Source organism: Rhinoraja longicauda, chromosome 29 (genome assembly GCF_053455715.1).
Source record: "Rhinoraja longicauda isolate Sanriku21f chromosome 29, sRhiLon1.1, whole genome shotgun sequence".
NCBI lineage: Eukaryota > Metazoa > Chordata > Chondrichthyes > Rajiformes > Arhynchobatidae > Rhinoraja > Rhinoraja longicauda.
Genome location: NC_135981.1, coordinates 26002095 through 26018961, shown reverse-complemented (window position 1 = coordinate 26018961; position 16867 = coordinate 26002095). Strand labels below are relative to the sequence as shown.

General features: G+C 41.6%; 1 protein-coding gene across 2 annotated transcripts in view; it reads right to left on the bottom strand.

The window, feature by feature from the left end:
• The window catches only part of LOC144607821 (phosphoethanolamine/phosphocholine phosphatase-like), a 36402-nt gene that overhangs the window by 3893 nt on the left and 15642 nt on the right, over positions 1–16867 (bottom strand). The window contains exon 1 of one of the 2 annotated variants that reach the window (XM_078424936.1): positions 13310–13441. The exons of the other annotated variant lie outside the window; for it this stretch is intronic. The gene's annotated coding sequence lies outside the window, so the exon portion shown is untranslated. Of the gene's footprint in view, positions 1–13309; positions 13442–16867 lie in introns of those variants that run through there. 2 annotated transcript variants of the gene reach the window in all.

Genomic DNA, 16867 nt, shown 5'->3' with positions numbered 1-16867 from the left:
AGACACAAAAGTTGGAGTAACTCAGCGGGACAGGCAGTATCGCTGGAGAGGAATGGGTAATGTTTCGGGTCATGTCCCGACCCGAAACGTCACCCATTCCTTCTCTCCAGAGATGCTGCCTGTCCCGTTGAGTTACTCCAGCTTTTTGTGTCTATCTTCTATTCAAAATTAGTGATACAAACATGTTGCAACATTGATACAAAAAGAATAGCAGACCAAATATTCAGATAAGCACTGGGTGGTTTACTGGAGTCACTGACACTTGAAAATGAGCAATGTACAGCTTCTGCAGATGAGTTTGGAAGATGAGATCAGTGAGATTTAATTAATTTATAACTAATCAAATTAATAACTGGGTATCCATCTGGGCAAATAATCAGTTAACTACATGAGCATACAAGTGTACATAGTTATTTGGTTCTTCTTCTTCTGTCGTATGTCTTTTAGACCTGCAGCTCCGTTGAGGCGAGCCAGGCCAACATCTCATCATCCAGGTCAATCAGACCTCGTTCACCATTCGGTGGCCGGTATTTGGGGCAACTGGTGACTATGTGCTCCACTGTCTGTGTTGGGTTGTACGATGTTTAATCCTTTTTGAAGGGGCAAGAATGACATCAGTGTATCTTTAAGATCCGAGTATACCATCTGGCATCAGCCTGATATCTTGCTGCACTAGACTCTGCTGTTTTCTCCAATAAAGGTTGTTCTGAAGATAGTTCTGTCTAGTCTGTGATAATACAGCAATATCAACCAAACTCCCATTTCCATTACAACAGCAAAGGATGAATTTCTACTGTCTAGTTACTGAAAATTATTTTCTAACCTTTTTTACTTTGCTAGTTAGACTAACCTGAGAGGGACTAGACTGACCAACTATCTGAGAAAGAATTAAATTTTGGGATAGTTTCAACTGGGTTGCAGCAATTTGATCAAACCAAGTAAATAATGAGGAATTTCAAGTGCAGGTTTTGTGCAAAGGCAGACTCTTTCCCCTTTATTTGCTAATTCTGAAGAGCATTGGGCCCAGTTCTACTGGAACTAGGTTTTGCTACTTGTTCGCCTCCCTCTGATGCCCGCACACATTTCTCTTTTGTGGCATTACAGCTCCTTATGTCCCGAGTCCCCTGCTGATGTGACTATTCCACAATGGGGAAAGATAGGTACCAAGCCCCTGCCCACACACTGTCATGGTGACCTTCTGAGAGTTCCTGCTATCAGATAGTCTTCTCCCCACTTTCTAAACATCTCTGATGATCAACATTAGCAACATTTAATTTCTTTTAAAGCTAATTAAAAACTGAAACATAAGATAATAAATGCATTTAAAACCACATTCAACTTATTCCAATTAATTATTAAACTATTTTATTTAAAATCAAGTAACATACAAAATGAAGCACTTACCTTCACTCACCTTTTTATTCCCATTGAAATGAGCAGTATTGGGCACATTATTGGGTAAGGCTGAGGCGCCAAATGCAAAATTGCATCCATTCTCTCAGCTCAGGTCAATCAAGAACTGCCCCTGGATTCAGTGGATAATCCAGGGGTGGAGCAAGGCCTAGGTTCTGATTGAGTCTGATCTCCCCTCATCCCATCATCACTTTTGCAATGTCGTGCCCAGAGAGGAAATCTGGGACAAGCTGATATGTGCACTGCAGCAAGGAACTTCTGCAAGGAACTACTGGATAATCATCAGCATGACCTGGACCATTGTTCTGGAGAAGGTGGTGTTCCAAACAAAGTCAACTGTGCCCCTGCCCTCTGATCAAAGTAATATGTATGACCTATTTTAACCAATTTTAGTTTAATTTAAAGATACGGCGCGGAAACAGGCCTTTCGGCCCATCGAGTCCACACCGACCAGCGATCCACGCACAATAACACAAGCCTACACACACTAGGGATAATTTACACTTATACCAAGTATACAAACACAACCCAATTAACCGACAAATCTGTATGTCTTTGGAGTGTGGGAGGAAACTGAAGATCTCGGAGAAAACCCACGCGGTCATGGGGAGACCATACAATCTCCATACAGACAGCACCCGTAGTCGGGATCAAACCCGGGTCAATGGCGCTGCAAGCGCTGTAAGGCAGCAACTCTACCAGCACCACCGTGCCGCCCCACGCTTTTTAGGCGGTGTTTCAAGTTACTACTTTTTTAGTTGTCTAGGTAATAGTGAACAAATTTGGCAAATTTATAACCATCAAAAATACTTATGCTTCGGTTTATTATTATCCGGATATACCGAGGTACAGTGAAAAGCTTGGTTTTGTATGCTATCAAAACAGATCAGATATACCATACAAAATACAATCAAGTACAATAGATAGAGCAAAAGAGAAGATACGAATTGTGGAAGCAGCCCAGACCATCACACAAATCAACGTCCTTTCCATTGACTCCATTTATACGTCACGCTGTCTCGGTAAAGCCAGCAGCATAATCAAGGACGAGTTGCACCCTTGCCATTACCTCTTCTCCCCTCTCCCATCAGGCAAAAGGTGTAGAAGTGTGAAAAAGCACACCTCCAGATTCAGGGACAGTTTCTTCCCAGTTGCTATCAGGCAACTGAGCCATCCTACCACATCCAAAGAGCAGTCCTGAAGTACTATCTACCTCTTTGAGGACCCTTGGACTATCTATGATCGGACTTTGCTGGCTTTACCTTCCACTGAATGTTATTCCCTTATCGTATCTGTACAATGTGAACGGCTCGATTGTAATCATGTAATATCTTTCCGCTGGCTGGTTAGCACGCAACAAAAGCTTTTCACTGTACCTTGGAACACTTGATAATAAACTCAACTGAACCGAAGAGTGAAGAATATAGTCTGTAGTATTGTAACGCATTTGTAGCCTATCGGTTCCATAGACAAAAGTTCAATATTCACAATGGGATAGAGGTGAATTGGATAAAAACTTAGCTAATGGAAGGACTATTCAAAGTATGATAACAGAGGGGAAGAAGCTGTTCCCGAGTCTGGTGGTGTGCAATGGTGGACCTTCTGCCGGATGGGAGCAGGGAAAAATAGGAATGACTGGGGTGGGACAAGTCTTTGATTACGTTGGCTGCTTTCCGAGGCATTGTGAAGTGTAGAATGTAGTCAATGGTGTGAAGTCTGGTCTGTGTGATGGATTAGACTACATCTACAACACTGATAAGGTGCACCAATGAATAATGAATGTTCTCGAGCTGAGTTTCATGATTTTTGGTTATATTAAATTAATTGCTAACAGTTGGCAATTAAAAATTAATCTATTTTGTGAAAAGTATAATTTCACTAATAAAACTGTGCAAGTTATCACCCTTAAATGCTTCTGAGGTTCTTTTAAGTGCAACTTAAAATCTGTGCAGGTGAAAACGCTGCCTGACGATGCAAACAAATTTGATCCCCCTTCCTAATGATGTTAAACAAAGCTGTGAGTGAAAAGAAAATAACTGCAGATGCTGGTACAAATCGAAGGTATTTATTCACAAAATGCTGGAGTAACTCAGCAGGTCAGGCAGCATCTCAGGAGAGAAGGAATGGGTGACGTTTCGGGTCGAGACCCTTCTTCACCCATTCCTTCTCTCCTGAGATGCTGCCTGACCTGCTGAGTTACTCCAGCATTTTGTGAATAAAGCTGTGAGTGAGTCAGTTCTGAATGTCGTGCCTTTCGACTTGAAACTGCCTGGATATTAACCACCTGGCATTAACTTCTTCCTATCAACTTAAAATGTTGACATGAGAAACAGCAGCTGCTCAAATCCTGAGCAAAAACAAAACTACAGGAGGAAGTAAGCAGGCCAGGCAGCATCTGTGGAAGGAATGGACAGTTGATGTTTAAGGTTGGGACATAGACTGAAGAAAGGGTCTGACCCAAATCATCATCTGACTATTCCCTCCACAGAAGCTGCTTGACCTGCTGAGTTCCTCCATTGTTAACTTAAAATGATGTTGATCTGACACAATTTGTGCAGCTTTGCCACTTATCACAGTTTTCTTTCATTACTTGTGCATTTCATTTTAATCCACAATGTGCGGGAAGAGGCTAAGAAATGTATTTTGTACACGTTAAACAGTAAAACATAGGCTTAAGGACTTCCTGTTCATCCCTTACATTTCATTCTTTGTTCACATTCATTTCCTTGTCCATGGATATCTCTCTTCTCCATGGTTTTCATATTTTTGGCCAAAGGAAATGAAGGAAAGTTCCGTGCTCCACACACGAGTCACAAAAGGCGTACGTGATCAAAATAAACCATGCCTTATCTGACCTCATGCAAAACTAATTCAGCAACTACCTCATCAGTGGAGGGGGGTGGAGGAAAAGATTTGAATCATTTATTGTGATAATTTCGCTATAAATATTTGCCAACTCTTGGTACAAGCATTTTCTATGAATTTAAATGTTTAGAAATATAGAAAACATAGAAAAATAGGTGCAGAAGTAGGCCATTCAGCCCTTCGAGCCATGGCTGATCATCTAAAATCAGTACCCCGTTCCTGCTGTAAAACAGCTGGGGTTTTGTTAATAGAATATTATGCTTTACGGAGAGACCCATAACTTCCACCATCATGTGCTAAAAGATAATCTTAAATGGTCTACAGTCAAACATGTGACCCTCGTGTGATGTTCAAAAGACAGCATTATTGTTCATGGAAGGTATTACAGTGGTTGATTTTAGTCATCAGAAAAAATTGCTAACTATTTGTTGGTGGAATGATTATCAATGTTCCTGTGATCTTTCAAAATGTGCAATGTTAAAGTGCGGTTTTATTGCCTCTTATTTCAATAGAAAAGAAAGTTTGATATGTGCCCACTACATTTTTACAATAATATTGTCAGCAATAGCCTCTAATTTTACATTCCCTTATGTAGTTTAATTTGCAGAGACTACTAAAGTTGTTCAGAATGTTAAAAGCTATCTTGGACCATTACAATTTGTGTTCTCTCCAACTCCTAATGTTTACGTGCTGACAATAGATAATAAACAATAGACAATAGGTGCAGGAGTAGGCCATTCGGCCCTTCGAGCCAGCACCACCATTCACCGTGATCATGGCTGATCATCCACAATCAGTACCCCGTTCCTGCCTTCTCCCCATATCCCTTGACTGCGCCATCATCTAACTCTCTCTTGAAAGCATCCAGGGAATTGGCCTCCACTGCCTTCTGATGCAGAGAGTTCCACAGCTTCACAACTCTCTGGGTGAAAAAGTTCTTCCTCATCTCCGTTCTAAATGGCCTACCCCTTATTCTTAAACTGTGGCCCCTGGTTTGGGACTCCCCAACATTGGGAACATGTTTCCTGCCTCCAGCGTGTCCAATCCCTTAATAATCTTATATGTTTCAATAAGATTCCCGCTCATCCTTCTAAATTCCAGAGTATACAAGCCCAGTTGCTCCAATCTTTCAACATACGACAGTCCCGCCATTCCGGGAATTAACCTCGTGAACCTACGCTGCACTCCCTCAATAGCAAGAATGTCCTTCCTCAAATTTGGAGACCAAAACTGCACACTAGTACAACTGCAGAAGGACCTCTTTGCTCTTATACTCAACTCCTCTTGTTATGAAGGCCAACATTCCATTACCTTTCTTCACTGCCTTATCGAAGGCTTTCTGAAAGTCCAGGTACATCACATCCACTGACTCTCCCTTGTCCATTTTCCTAGTAACATCCTCAAAAACTTCCAGAAGATTATTCAAGCATGATTTCCCCTTCGTAAATCCATGCTGACTTGGAATGATCCTGTTACTGCTATTCAAATGCTCCGAAATTTTGTCTTTTACAATTGACTCCAGCATCTTCCCCACCACCGATGTCAGGCTAATTGGTCTATAATTTCCTGTTTTCTCTCTCCCTCCTTTGTAAAAAAGTGGGATAACATTAGCTACCCTCCAATCCACAGGAACTGATCCTAAATCAATAGAACGTTGGAAAATGATCATTAATGCATCCACAATTTCTAGAGCCACTTCCTTAAGTACCCTGGGATGCAGACCATCAGGCCCTGTGGATTTATCTATCTTCAGTCCCATCAGTCTACCCAACACCATTTCCTGCCTAATGTGAATTTCCTTCAGTCCCTCCATCACCCTAGGATCTCTGGCCACTAGAACATCTGGGAGATTGTATCTTCCTTAGAGAAGACAGATCCAATGTACTTGTTCAACTCGTCTGCCATTTCCTTGTTCCCCATAATAAATTCACCTGCTTCTGTCTTCAAGGGACCCACATTTGTCTTAACTAATTTTTTCCTCTTCATGTACCTAAAGAAGCTTTTACTATCCTCCTTTATATTCTTGGCTAGCTTACCTTTGTACCTTATCTTTTCTCCTCGTATTGCCTTTTTAGTTATCTTCTGATGCTCTTTTAAAGAGTCTCAATCCTCTGGCTTCCCGCTCATCTTTGCTATGTTATACTTCCTCTCTTTTATTTTTATACTGTCCTTAACTTCCCTTGTCAGACACGGTCGCCTCTTACTTCCCTTAGAATTTTTCTTCCTCTTTGTAATGAACTGATCCTGCACCTTCTGGATTATTCCCAGATATACCTGCCATTGTTGTTACACCGTCTTCCCTGCTAGGGTCTCTTTCCAGTCAACTATGGCAAGCTCCTCCCTCATGCCTACATCTGTGCTCAACTGTAGTACTGACACTTCCGATTTTCCCTTCTCCCTCTCGAATTGTGGATTAAAACATCATATGATGATCACTACCTCCTAAGTGCTCTTTTACCTTGAGTTGCCTTATCAAATCCAGTTCATTACACAACACTAAATCCAGAATTGCCTTCTCCCTAATAGGCTCCAGTACAAGATGCTCTAAGAATCCATCTTGGAGGCACTCCACAAACTCCTTTTCTTGGGGTCCAGTACCAACCTGATTTTCCCAATCAACCTGCATGTTGAAATCTCCCATAACCACCGTAGCATTACATTTGTGACATGCCAATTTTAGCTCCTGAGTCCATACTGACTCTACATCTCCTGATTCTATGAAACCCTTTCCCTGGCTTCTCACATCCTGCAGGAAACACACTGCACCAACTTGCCTGCCATTTCTTCAGTGACAAAAATCAAAAATCAAAGTTCAAACAAGCATAGCCTCCTTGCCTCACTCAGCCTCTTGAGCCAAAGACTCACACTTCACCTCCAAGGCCATTCCCAACAAGGCTGCTCTGCTATAGCAGCACTTATTTTTATCTGCTACCTCATCAACTACTTTAGGGCTGATTAGTAAATTGATTACTAAATAACCTGAATCTGAAGGTTTTGGCGCTCTTTTTAAACTGCCTTTACCTGTGAGTCACCTTCTTTTGTAACAAACTTTCCAGACAATGAACTCTTTTCTCCGTTTTCAACCTTCCTGCTTCTCGGAGCTCCACGCAAGTACAGCACTAGAACCTGCGTCTTGGCGCTCTTTTTAAACTGCCTGCGAGTACAGAATTTTCTCCAATATGACAAATGATATGGTAAATTTGGACCACAAGTTGGGTTGGTTAGTGTGATAAACATGTTACTTTGTGTGATATTCTTGCCAGACATCTGTGGACAGGAACATAATGACATCAATAGATGAGCAAATGCCAACTCCATTGTAATGGTTTAGCCACTTGCCAGTTACTTTGTGAATGTTTTTTACTGCATGCTACTGCAGTTGCACAAGTGTTTAGTACTGCCTAGAGTTCTTTAACATTGTCCTTTTGTAGACAGTGGTGGGATGTGTATGCAGAAATTCATGTATGCAGAAATTCTTTGCATCTGGAAACTCCCCCTAAGTGATCATTGGCAGGCCAATGAACACCTTCAATCAAGGACCCATTGGGGCAGATCGGGATTGTAATAAGCTGTTGGAAGGGAGGATGGGCATCATAATGTCCTTTCTCAGTTGTCTTTATGAAGGTCTGCCTCAGAGCAATTGATAAGGATGTGAAAGCTTTGGAGAGGGTGCAGAAGAGTTTTATCAGAACTCTGACTAGATTGAAGGATATTATCTATAAGGAATGGTTGGACAAATGTGGATTGTTTTCTCTGGAACATCAGAGGCCGAGGGGAGACCTGACAGATGTTTATAACATTGTGAGAGGCATAGATAGGGTAAACAATCAGAACCTTTTTTTCAGGGTGGAAATGTCAAGGACTAGCCATGGCTTGAAGGTGAGAGGGGCAAAATTTGGAGGAGACGTGTGGGACAAGGGTTTTTTACACAGAGAGTGGTGGGTGACAGGGGAGGCATTTAAGATCCCAGGTTTAGGCATTTAAGATGTCTGGGGAGGCATTTAAGTGGCTTTTAGATAGGCACATGGATATGTGGGATTGGAGGGATACATCAATCCCTGGCACCCTGGCAGGCAAAGGAGTTTAGTTTAACTGGACATCAGGTTCAACACAGATATTATGGTCTGAAGAGCCAGTTCCTGCATTGTGCTGCACTGTTCTATTTCTATAATGGCCTTCTGGTTATGTTCACAGAGATGATATTCAGACATCATATTCAGATGTGTTTCATATGCTGCTAGTTGCCATTGCCCAATCTCAACTCAACCACAAGAAGGACCCAATAAAGCAACTCTTGGACATTGGTTCATTGGTTTGTTTCAAGGATCATTTTATTCCTGGAAAATCAATAATGTTATGCACGTAATCCTTACACTGCATAAAAGAATGTCACGGACTTTGAATTTATATTGAGCTATTGCACAATCCAGTTGCCTCACAAGGATGATGCACAGAAGATATTCCCCTTAGAGATAAGGAAGAACTGGGCAGCGGTGAACAGTGGTGAATAAGCTGTTACAGCAGGACATATCCTTGTGCAGGTTATGTCCAAAGGCCAACTGTTTCACCTTTTTTTTGCTAATTGTGAAGAACATTGGGCCCGATTCTGCTGGAACCGGGTTTTGCTGCATGCTAGCCTCCCACAGAGCCTCCAGTCACTTCCCTTTTGTAGGCTTACAGCTCCTTATGTCCTGATTCCACTGCTGCTGTGCCTGTTCCACAAGGCAGAGTGATGTACCAAGCCCCTGCCCACACACTGTCCTGAATACCTCTGGGCGTTATCTTAGACTAAACTAAGATGCATCGAGGGGAGGGGATAGAGAAGTGGGAGCTGGAGGTTTTAAACCATCTACAGTCTATAGATGAAAATTTATGTGGTGGATAGGGGGACACTGGGGTGTCATCTCCTATGATTCCACCCCATTGCCCATAGACTCTGGCCACAATTCCCATTGCAGTGACTACATTTTCTTCTTCTCAGGGTGAATGTGATGCAGCCTCAACTATTCCCTTGCCTTTAGCTGCTGTATAGGTTAACTTGTTCTGCAAAGGAGAGGTTGTGTCCTAGTGAGTGATTTGTTTTGGTGATGTGCCTCTCCTGGGTGCACAGCCTGTCCATGGTACAAGCCATGTGTGTACATGGCTGGAAGCAGTGCAAAGCTTGGGAGGAGAGAATGTCAGATGTGAGTCCTAACTGGGAGTTTTGGTAGGAAAGTGAAGTGGGTACATTAAGCAGCATCTGAACCAAGTGGCGCGCTTGATGGGAATGGCATTTGGTGAGGCATTCCGTGACCTTGAATGGATGTGTAAGGCTAATTAACTTTTATTGTGAGGTCAACAGATCGAAGATAAGAAAATAGGAGCGCCAATTGGCTTAAAGTCAAGTGTGTTTTATTGTCATATGTACAGGAATGGAACCGTGAAATTCTTACTTGCAAGCAGCACAACAGGTTTGTAAACACAATTCTCAATAGATAATATAATAAATAAACATAAAAAAGAAGTTCACCCTAAATTAAAAACCCAATATACTGCAGAAAACAAAAACAAAGCCTGAAGTCCCTATTGCAACCAAGGCCGTTCAAAGATCGGAGTTTAGGTGGAGTGCGTAATGTTAAACAGCCTGATGGCCGTTGGGAATTAGCCTGGGAATATGGGTCTGGGCACCGAACAAAGTGAGAGGCCATCAATAAATAATGATCACCAAAATGAAATTCAGAACAATCCTCTTTACCCAGAGGGTGGGTGAACATTGAACCCAAGCCATACAGAGTCTGAAGTCAGATCCCGACCCAAATGTTGCTTATTCATTGCATCCACTGATACTGCCTTTCTGAGTTACTGCAGCAATATGTGTGTTTTGCTCAGGTTTCCAGCATCTGCAGTTCCTTGTTTAGTTTAGTTCTGGTTAGTTTAGTGATTTAGAGTGGAAACAGACGATCACATATAAACTAGTTCTACCCTATGCACTTAGGACAATTTACAGAAGCCAATTAACCTGCAAACCTGCACATCTTTGGATTGTGGGAGGAAACTGGAGCACCCAGAGAAAACCCACGCGGTTACAGGGAGAATGTACAAACTCCATACAGACAGCACCCCTAGTCAGTGTTGAACCCGGGTCTCTGGTGCTGTAAGCCAACAACAACTCCACCACTGCATCTCTGTTCCACCCAAAGGTGACTCCACGAGAAATACTTAAGGTGGATCATGTAGAGTAGGAATTGGATGAGCATATGAAGATGCAAGGAAAGGAAATTTATGCTGAGAGAATTGGTTGATAAAGGACGGGAGGACATGTGACAACAAAAGCAGCTTTGAATACTGAATGCTCTTGACCGGTATACTGTACACTTTTATATCATAGCAATATTTTTTCTTGTTTTAAGTAAGTCACCGATAAAGATTTCTTCCCTGAAATTTCAATGACTCATCACACAGGCAAATTAATTTACTTTTAGTGAGGATTAAATTGTTCCAAGGTCATCGTATCTGAACATTCACTTTTATTTTTAAATTCCCAGAGGATTTTGGAGACCTCACACAAAACAGAGAGTTTGGTGTACTCTCTGTTAAGGAGATGTTGGGGCTGGGAGAGCATTGAGCCAAAGGCAGGGATTCTTTTCCTTTCCCAAAGCAGGGATACAATTTTCTTTCAACTATGTGGCCCTGGAAGGATGGAGGTTGGTGAGGGCCAAACTGGTGAAGCAGTTTGCAGCCTGTAATACAATGCATCAGATTTGAATTACCATTGATATACATAAAAGTAAAAATCAAGAGGGTTTTATGATGATTCGGCAATTAACTCCTCACTTTAGTTTAGTTTATTGACACATGTACTGAGGTACAGTGAAATAGTGTAAGAGTAGTGTAAGAGTAGTGAAATAGTGTAACAGTGAAAAGTTTTTGTTGCGTTCTACAGTATCCAGTCAGCAGAAAGTCAGTCATCCAGGCCGCCTGATGAAAATTATCACCTACATTTCCGAAAGTAGTCACTTTCTATCCATGTACTAAAACTCTCGTTTGTTTGTTTGTTTGTTCCTGAACTACAGCCAAAACGGTACACGATAGCGCGACAATTTTAGGCCCACCTTACTCACAGTCGGCCCTTTGGTGCTAATGGAAGAAATTTCATTGAAATCGGTGTTATATTTTTAAAGTTATTCACATTTTAAAGTTTAAATCTATCTCCTAGGGAGGGGAGTGGAGGGAGGGGGGAGGAGGCAGGATAAGGGGGGTTGAGGGGAGGGAGTGGGGGGGGGGGGAGGGGAAGAGAGGGGTGGAGGGTTAGGGAGGGAGGGGGAGGGGAGAACGGTGGGGGGGAGGGAGAGGGAGTGGAGGGGGAGGGGGGAGAGGGGAGGGGGAGTGAGGAGAGGAGAGGGTGCTGCACCAATGCAGGAGAGGTTTGGGCTTACGGGTCCACTTGGTCTAGTGTTAAATATTATCTCCCCTTAAAAAAAATATTAGGCAGTCCACTACTTAATCAATAATGTACAAAAACGACCATCGAGTGAGTTTATTTGGAGTGTAAGATTTTGAACCAACTTTGCCATGGAAAAATCCCTATGCAGATCTTCACGGTACCCAGGCTATTTTTAAGGAAGGATAACAACAGTTCAATTCATTTGAAGAAATTTTACAAACTTAGACTCTAATCTCAGTTTATTTGATTTGGCCAACATAACAAGACTGTATTACATTTGATAAACTGGAATTAATCTTTCAAGTTAATGCGTTAAGCAACATTTATCTTTTCTTAGGAATTTCAAACATGCTTAGTTCTAATTGGCAGAAAGACTGATGATCTGAAAGATCAGAAATGAGTCTTAAAAAGATTGTTGGCACCTTTGGCATATAATCACTTCCTGAGTCTGTTTCACAAGATGTCATTGGAAAGTGCGCTATGTTATAATTTGGTGACTTCCATAAAACTCTTTAATCATGATTGCTGCAAGAGGTAGCTTCTGCAAATTGTGCACTTCTTTCTATCTTTCTTTAACTATGTCACTAGGTTTTAATTATCTTTCCTTGCATCCACCTTGTTTAAATCTGTCTGGCTTGGTGGAGAAACTTGTCAATAAGTTGTCACTCCAAAGACGTACAGGTATGTAGGTTAATTGGCTGGGTAAATGTAAAAATTGTCCCTAGTGGGTGTAGGATAGTGTTAATGTACGGGGATCGCTGGGCGGCACGGACTTGGAGGGCCGAAAAGGCCTGTTTCCGGCTGTATATATATGATATGATATGATATGATAATCACAACCTTCACTATTCTCCATTTTCCAGAAAATGTCAGGCCAGCCTTAGAGATCTAAACTGACACAACTCTCACTTGTAAAGTGATGGTTCTATTCCCTAATATTACAGCAAAAAGTACAGATTATGTCAAAAATTATACTGTTTGTGCAGCATAAATAACCGCGTGCAGCTAAAGTACAAAGAACAGTTACTCAACAAGCTAAAGAGGGAACATAACAACCTTGCAGTTTCCAACTCACTGGAGAACTACCACAAGAAGAACTCATTCCATGTTGATTCACTGAAGTGAAACACAAGAGTCCATGCTCCACCACTGAAACTAGTAGAGATGAGAAGAGGTCCACATGTGCATGACCTGGTTTACCTGAAGAGGTCACTTTTCACAAGAGACCCGGTTTCATTTTGCTCTCATTGTTGACTTTATGAAATGGAAGGTTATCATGCATACTATCATCCCTTCAGATCATCTGGCCTCAAATAGAGCAGCCAAAATGGTGGAAAAAGCTTTTGGAAAGGAAATGTCACAAGACATTCAAAGCTGAGCATAAAATATCTCTTGGCCATTTTTTCTTCAGTACAAAACAACTCAACACAGTGCCACAAGAATATAAACCTGCAGGACACATGGTGAAGAGAATGCTGTGAAAATACTTGAAACTTACTCAAACCAATTTGGCGTTTAGAGTTGAACAGAAACAATAATGTCACAATGTAATTCAAATGAATAGAATGCTGTTCCAAGCAAGATAAGCAGTCTAAAGAAGTGTCTCACCCATCACCTATCCATGTTTTCCAGAGATGCTGCCTGACCTGCTGAGTTACTCCAGCACTTTGTGTCCTTTTGTGTATTAACCAGCATCTGCAAATGCTTTATTTCTACAAGATGCTTAGCCCCACGAGCTGAAAAGAGCACAGGGGAGAAACAACAGTAGAGATTTGCTGAAACTAGAGACTGATTAAAACTGAAAGCAAAATCCAAAGATCACATCAATCAAATATTCTCTGCTAGACACTGAACCGCTAGCTTATGACATGGTGTCTGAGATAAATCCAGTCAACATATCAGGAAATGAAATATTAAATCTAAATCAGTCTGACAAAGAAACAGAATCAAATAGTATAAAAACAGATTCCACATCTAAATTTCAGTTCTTCTGGGGGTTGTTAACAATTTCAGAGGCAATCACTAGAAAGCCCTCTTTAGTTGCATATAGGATGTGGAAAATTGATTATCACACCAGATTTATAGCTGTCATTTATTACAGGTGCACTTGTAATTCACTGTTATTTTATTTTTTAAAAAGGAGCAGAGTATTGTAGCTGTAGTCACGCCGCACATTTGTATGCGTGAGTTGATATTGTAATGTTGTTGGACAGTGGAGTCATGTGGTGCTTTTGGTATACAGAATATGGTGGCGCAGCGGTAGAGTTGCTGCCTTACAGTGCTGGAGACCCAATACCTGTCTGTATGGAGTTTCTACGTTCTCCCCGTGACCTGCGTGGGTTTTCTCCGAGATCTTCAGTTTCCTCCCACACTCCAAAGAACTACAGGTATGTAGGTTAATTGGCTTGATGTATGTGTAAAATTGTCCCTAGTGTGCGTAGGATAGTGTTAGTGTGCGGGGATCAGTGGTTGGTGCGGACTCGGTGGGCCGAAGAGCTTGTTTCCGCACTGTATCTCGAAACTAAACTATCTAACACTATCACAGTTCACAGACATTCGGCAAAAGTTCTCAATAAGTTAACAGATAGGGGGCCCATTTTATGAATATGCCTTTACCTTTTGTGTCTCAAACATTGTAAAGACATTACATTCTACTCAACTATAATGGAAATTATGGCACAGCCTGGATAAAATCTAAGGCAACAATACCATATGTATCTTGAATATTCTGCACTGCTTAATCAGGTCAGAATAAGAACAGACCAAGTGCCAAGATTTAGGAAGACAGAACAGAAGAGTAGATAAATTTCAATAAACTTTCAATAAATATGATCAAAACTTGATCAGGCCACACACACTTTGATTACACAGCACCAACTTTATTTTCTGAATATGTGGAGGTAGTGGGAGGACACAAAAAAAAGGACTTCATGGTTGATACTAGATAAATAGGTTTCATCCACGAAATTAATGGGTAGGATGGGTTCTGTGTCTGAAGTATAGTATGGCCACAGTGTGACTGTGTCTGTTTCTGGGGAAGATCAAAACTATGAGCTGTCAGTATAAGCTACTTTAAATGAAATCCAATCAAGAACTGCTCAGAGGGTAGAGCGAATGTGTCAGTGAGTAAAGGCACCCACCCTATCATTCATTCTGTGCATATAAACCTGCAGTTTATGTGGCAACTGTGAAAAGTGCTGTTTATTATTGTCACATATACTGAGGTACAGTGAAATATAAGAAGATAACTGCAGATGCTGGTACAAATCGAAGGTGTTTATTCACAAAATGCTGGAGTAACTCAGCAGGTCAGGCAACATCTCGGGAGAGAAGGAATGGGTGACGTTTCGGGTCGAGACCCTTCTTCAGAGGTACAGTGAAAGCTTTCTTGTTGCGTGCTATCCAGTCAGTGAAATTACTATACATGGTTTCAATCAGGCCATCCACAGTGTACAGATACAGGATAAAGGGAATAATGTTTAGTGCAAGACAAAGTCCATTAGAGTCCGATTAAAGATAATCCGAGGGTCTCCAGTGAGATAAATGGTAGGTCAGGACCGCTGTGTAGTTGGTGAAAGGATAGTTCAGCTACCTGATAAGAACTGTCCTGAGAAGAACTGAGAAGAAACAGAGGCTTCTCCTGATTACAACGACGAAAGACAGGAGGAGAAGATGAAATAGAAACTCAGTCGTGGACATGGTCGGCTGAATGGCCTTTCCTGTGCTTGGATGGTACAGAGGTGCAGTTAGTAGAACTGTTACCTCGCAGCTCCAGCCCCCAGGGTTGAAACCTGACCGCTGGTGCTGTCTGTGCGGAGTTTGCACGCTCTCCCTCTGACCATGTGGGATCTCCAGCTTCCACATCCGATAGATGTACTGTGGGTAGGTTAATTGACTGCAGTGAAGTGCAGGTGACCTATTGAATCTGGGAATTAGGAGATCGGTGGAAATGTGGGGAGAATAAAAATAAGATACATGTAAATGGATGTTTAGTGGTCAGCGTAGGCTCAATGGCCCTTTTCTGTGCTGATTCCATTTTCATTTCATTTTCGATTATAAATAAAATGACATGACGATTAGCAAACAAAACTTCTGGATTTATAACAGCTCTTCAAATTTCATTTTGATTGAATTGAAAGATACAGCATGGAAACAGAGCCTTCAATCCACCGAGTCCATACTGATGTGTAGGAAAGAACTGCAGATGCTGGTTTAAAACGAAGGTAGACACAAAATGCTGGACTGACTCAGCCGGACAGGCTGCATCTCTGGAGAGAAGGAATGGGTGACGTTTCAGGTTGAGACCCTTCTTCAGAGATGCTGCCTGTTCCGCTGAGCCCATACTGATCATTGGTCATCCATTCGCACTAGTTCCATGTCATCCCACTTTTCATTCACTCTGTTACATACTAGGGGTGATTTACAGAGACCAATCAACCTACAAATTTACCGTTTAACCTCTCTAACTGGCCAGATGCTTTCCTTTAAAACATAGAACAAGAACAAGTTCTTTGGCCCACAATGTCTGTGCCGAACATGATGCCGACCAACTCTTATCTGCCTGCCTGTCCATATCCCTCCATTCCATATATATCCATGTGCCTATCCATAAGTCTCTTAAATGCATCTATCATATCTACCTCAACTACCATCACCAGGAGCGCGTTCTAGGCACTCACTCACCTCTCTCTCTGTAAAAAAACTTGCCCGTGCATTTCCTTTAAGATTCATGCTTTGATTCTGTGCTAACAGTGATTGTAATGGCATGGATGCCCATGTTCACCTTTGGGACTTCCACTAAAGCAATGATCACTGTGCCAACTAAAAGGTATATAATGCACTGGGACATCAGAACAGCTGACAATTGTTGCTGGTGGAACATGGCAGCAGTATGTTTGAGAAAAACACTCCCCAGAACTTAAATGGTGAATGTATACTTCTGGAAGGTTGACAATGTTTCCAGGGCGTACTATTCTTGAATTGGGAAAGCTCAACTTTGAACTTAGATATAAAGTACACAGAAAGTCTATTCTCGAAGGGCAGAGATAATAATCATTGACTAGTGGAATTGAACCTGTTTAATTAATAATAATAATAATAATAATAATAATGCATTACATTTATATAGCGCTTTTCATACACTCAAAGACGCTTTACAGGGATTTA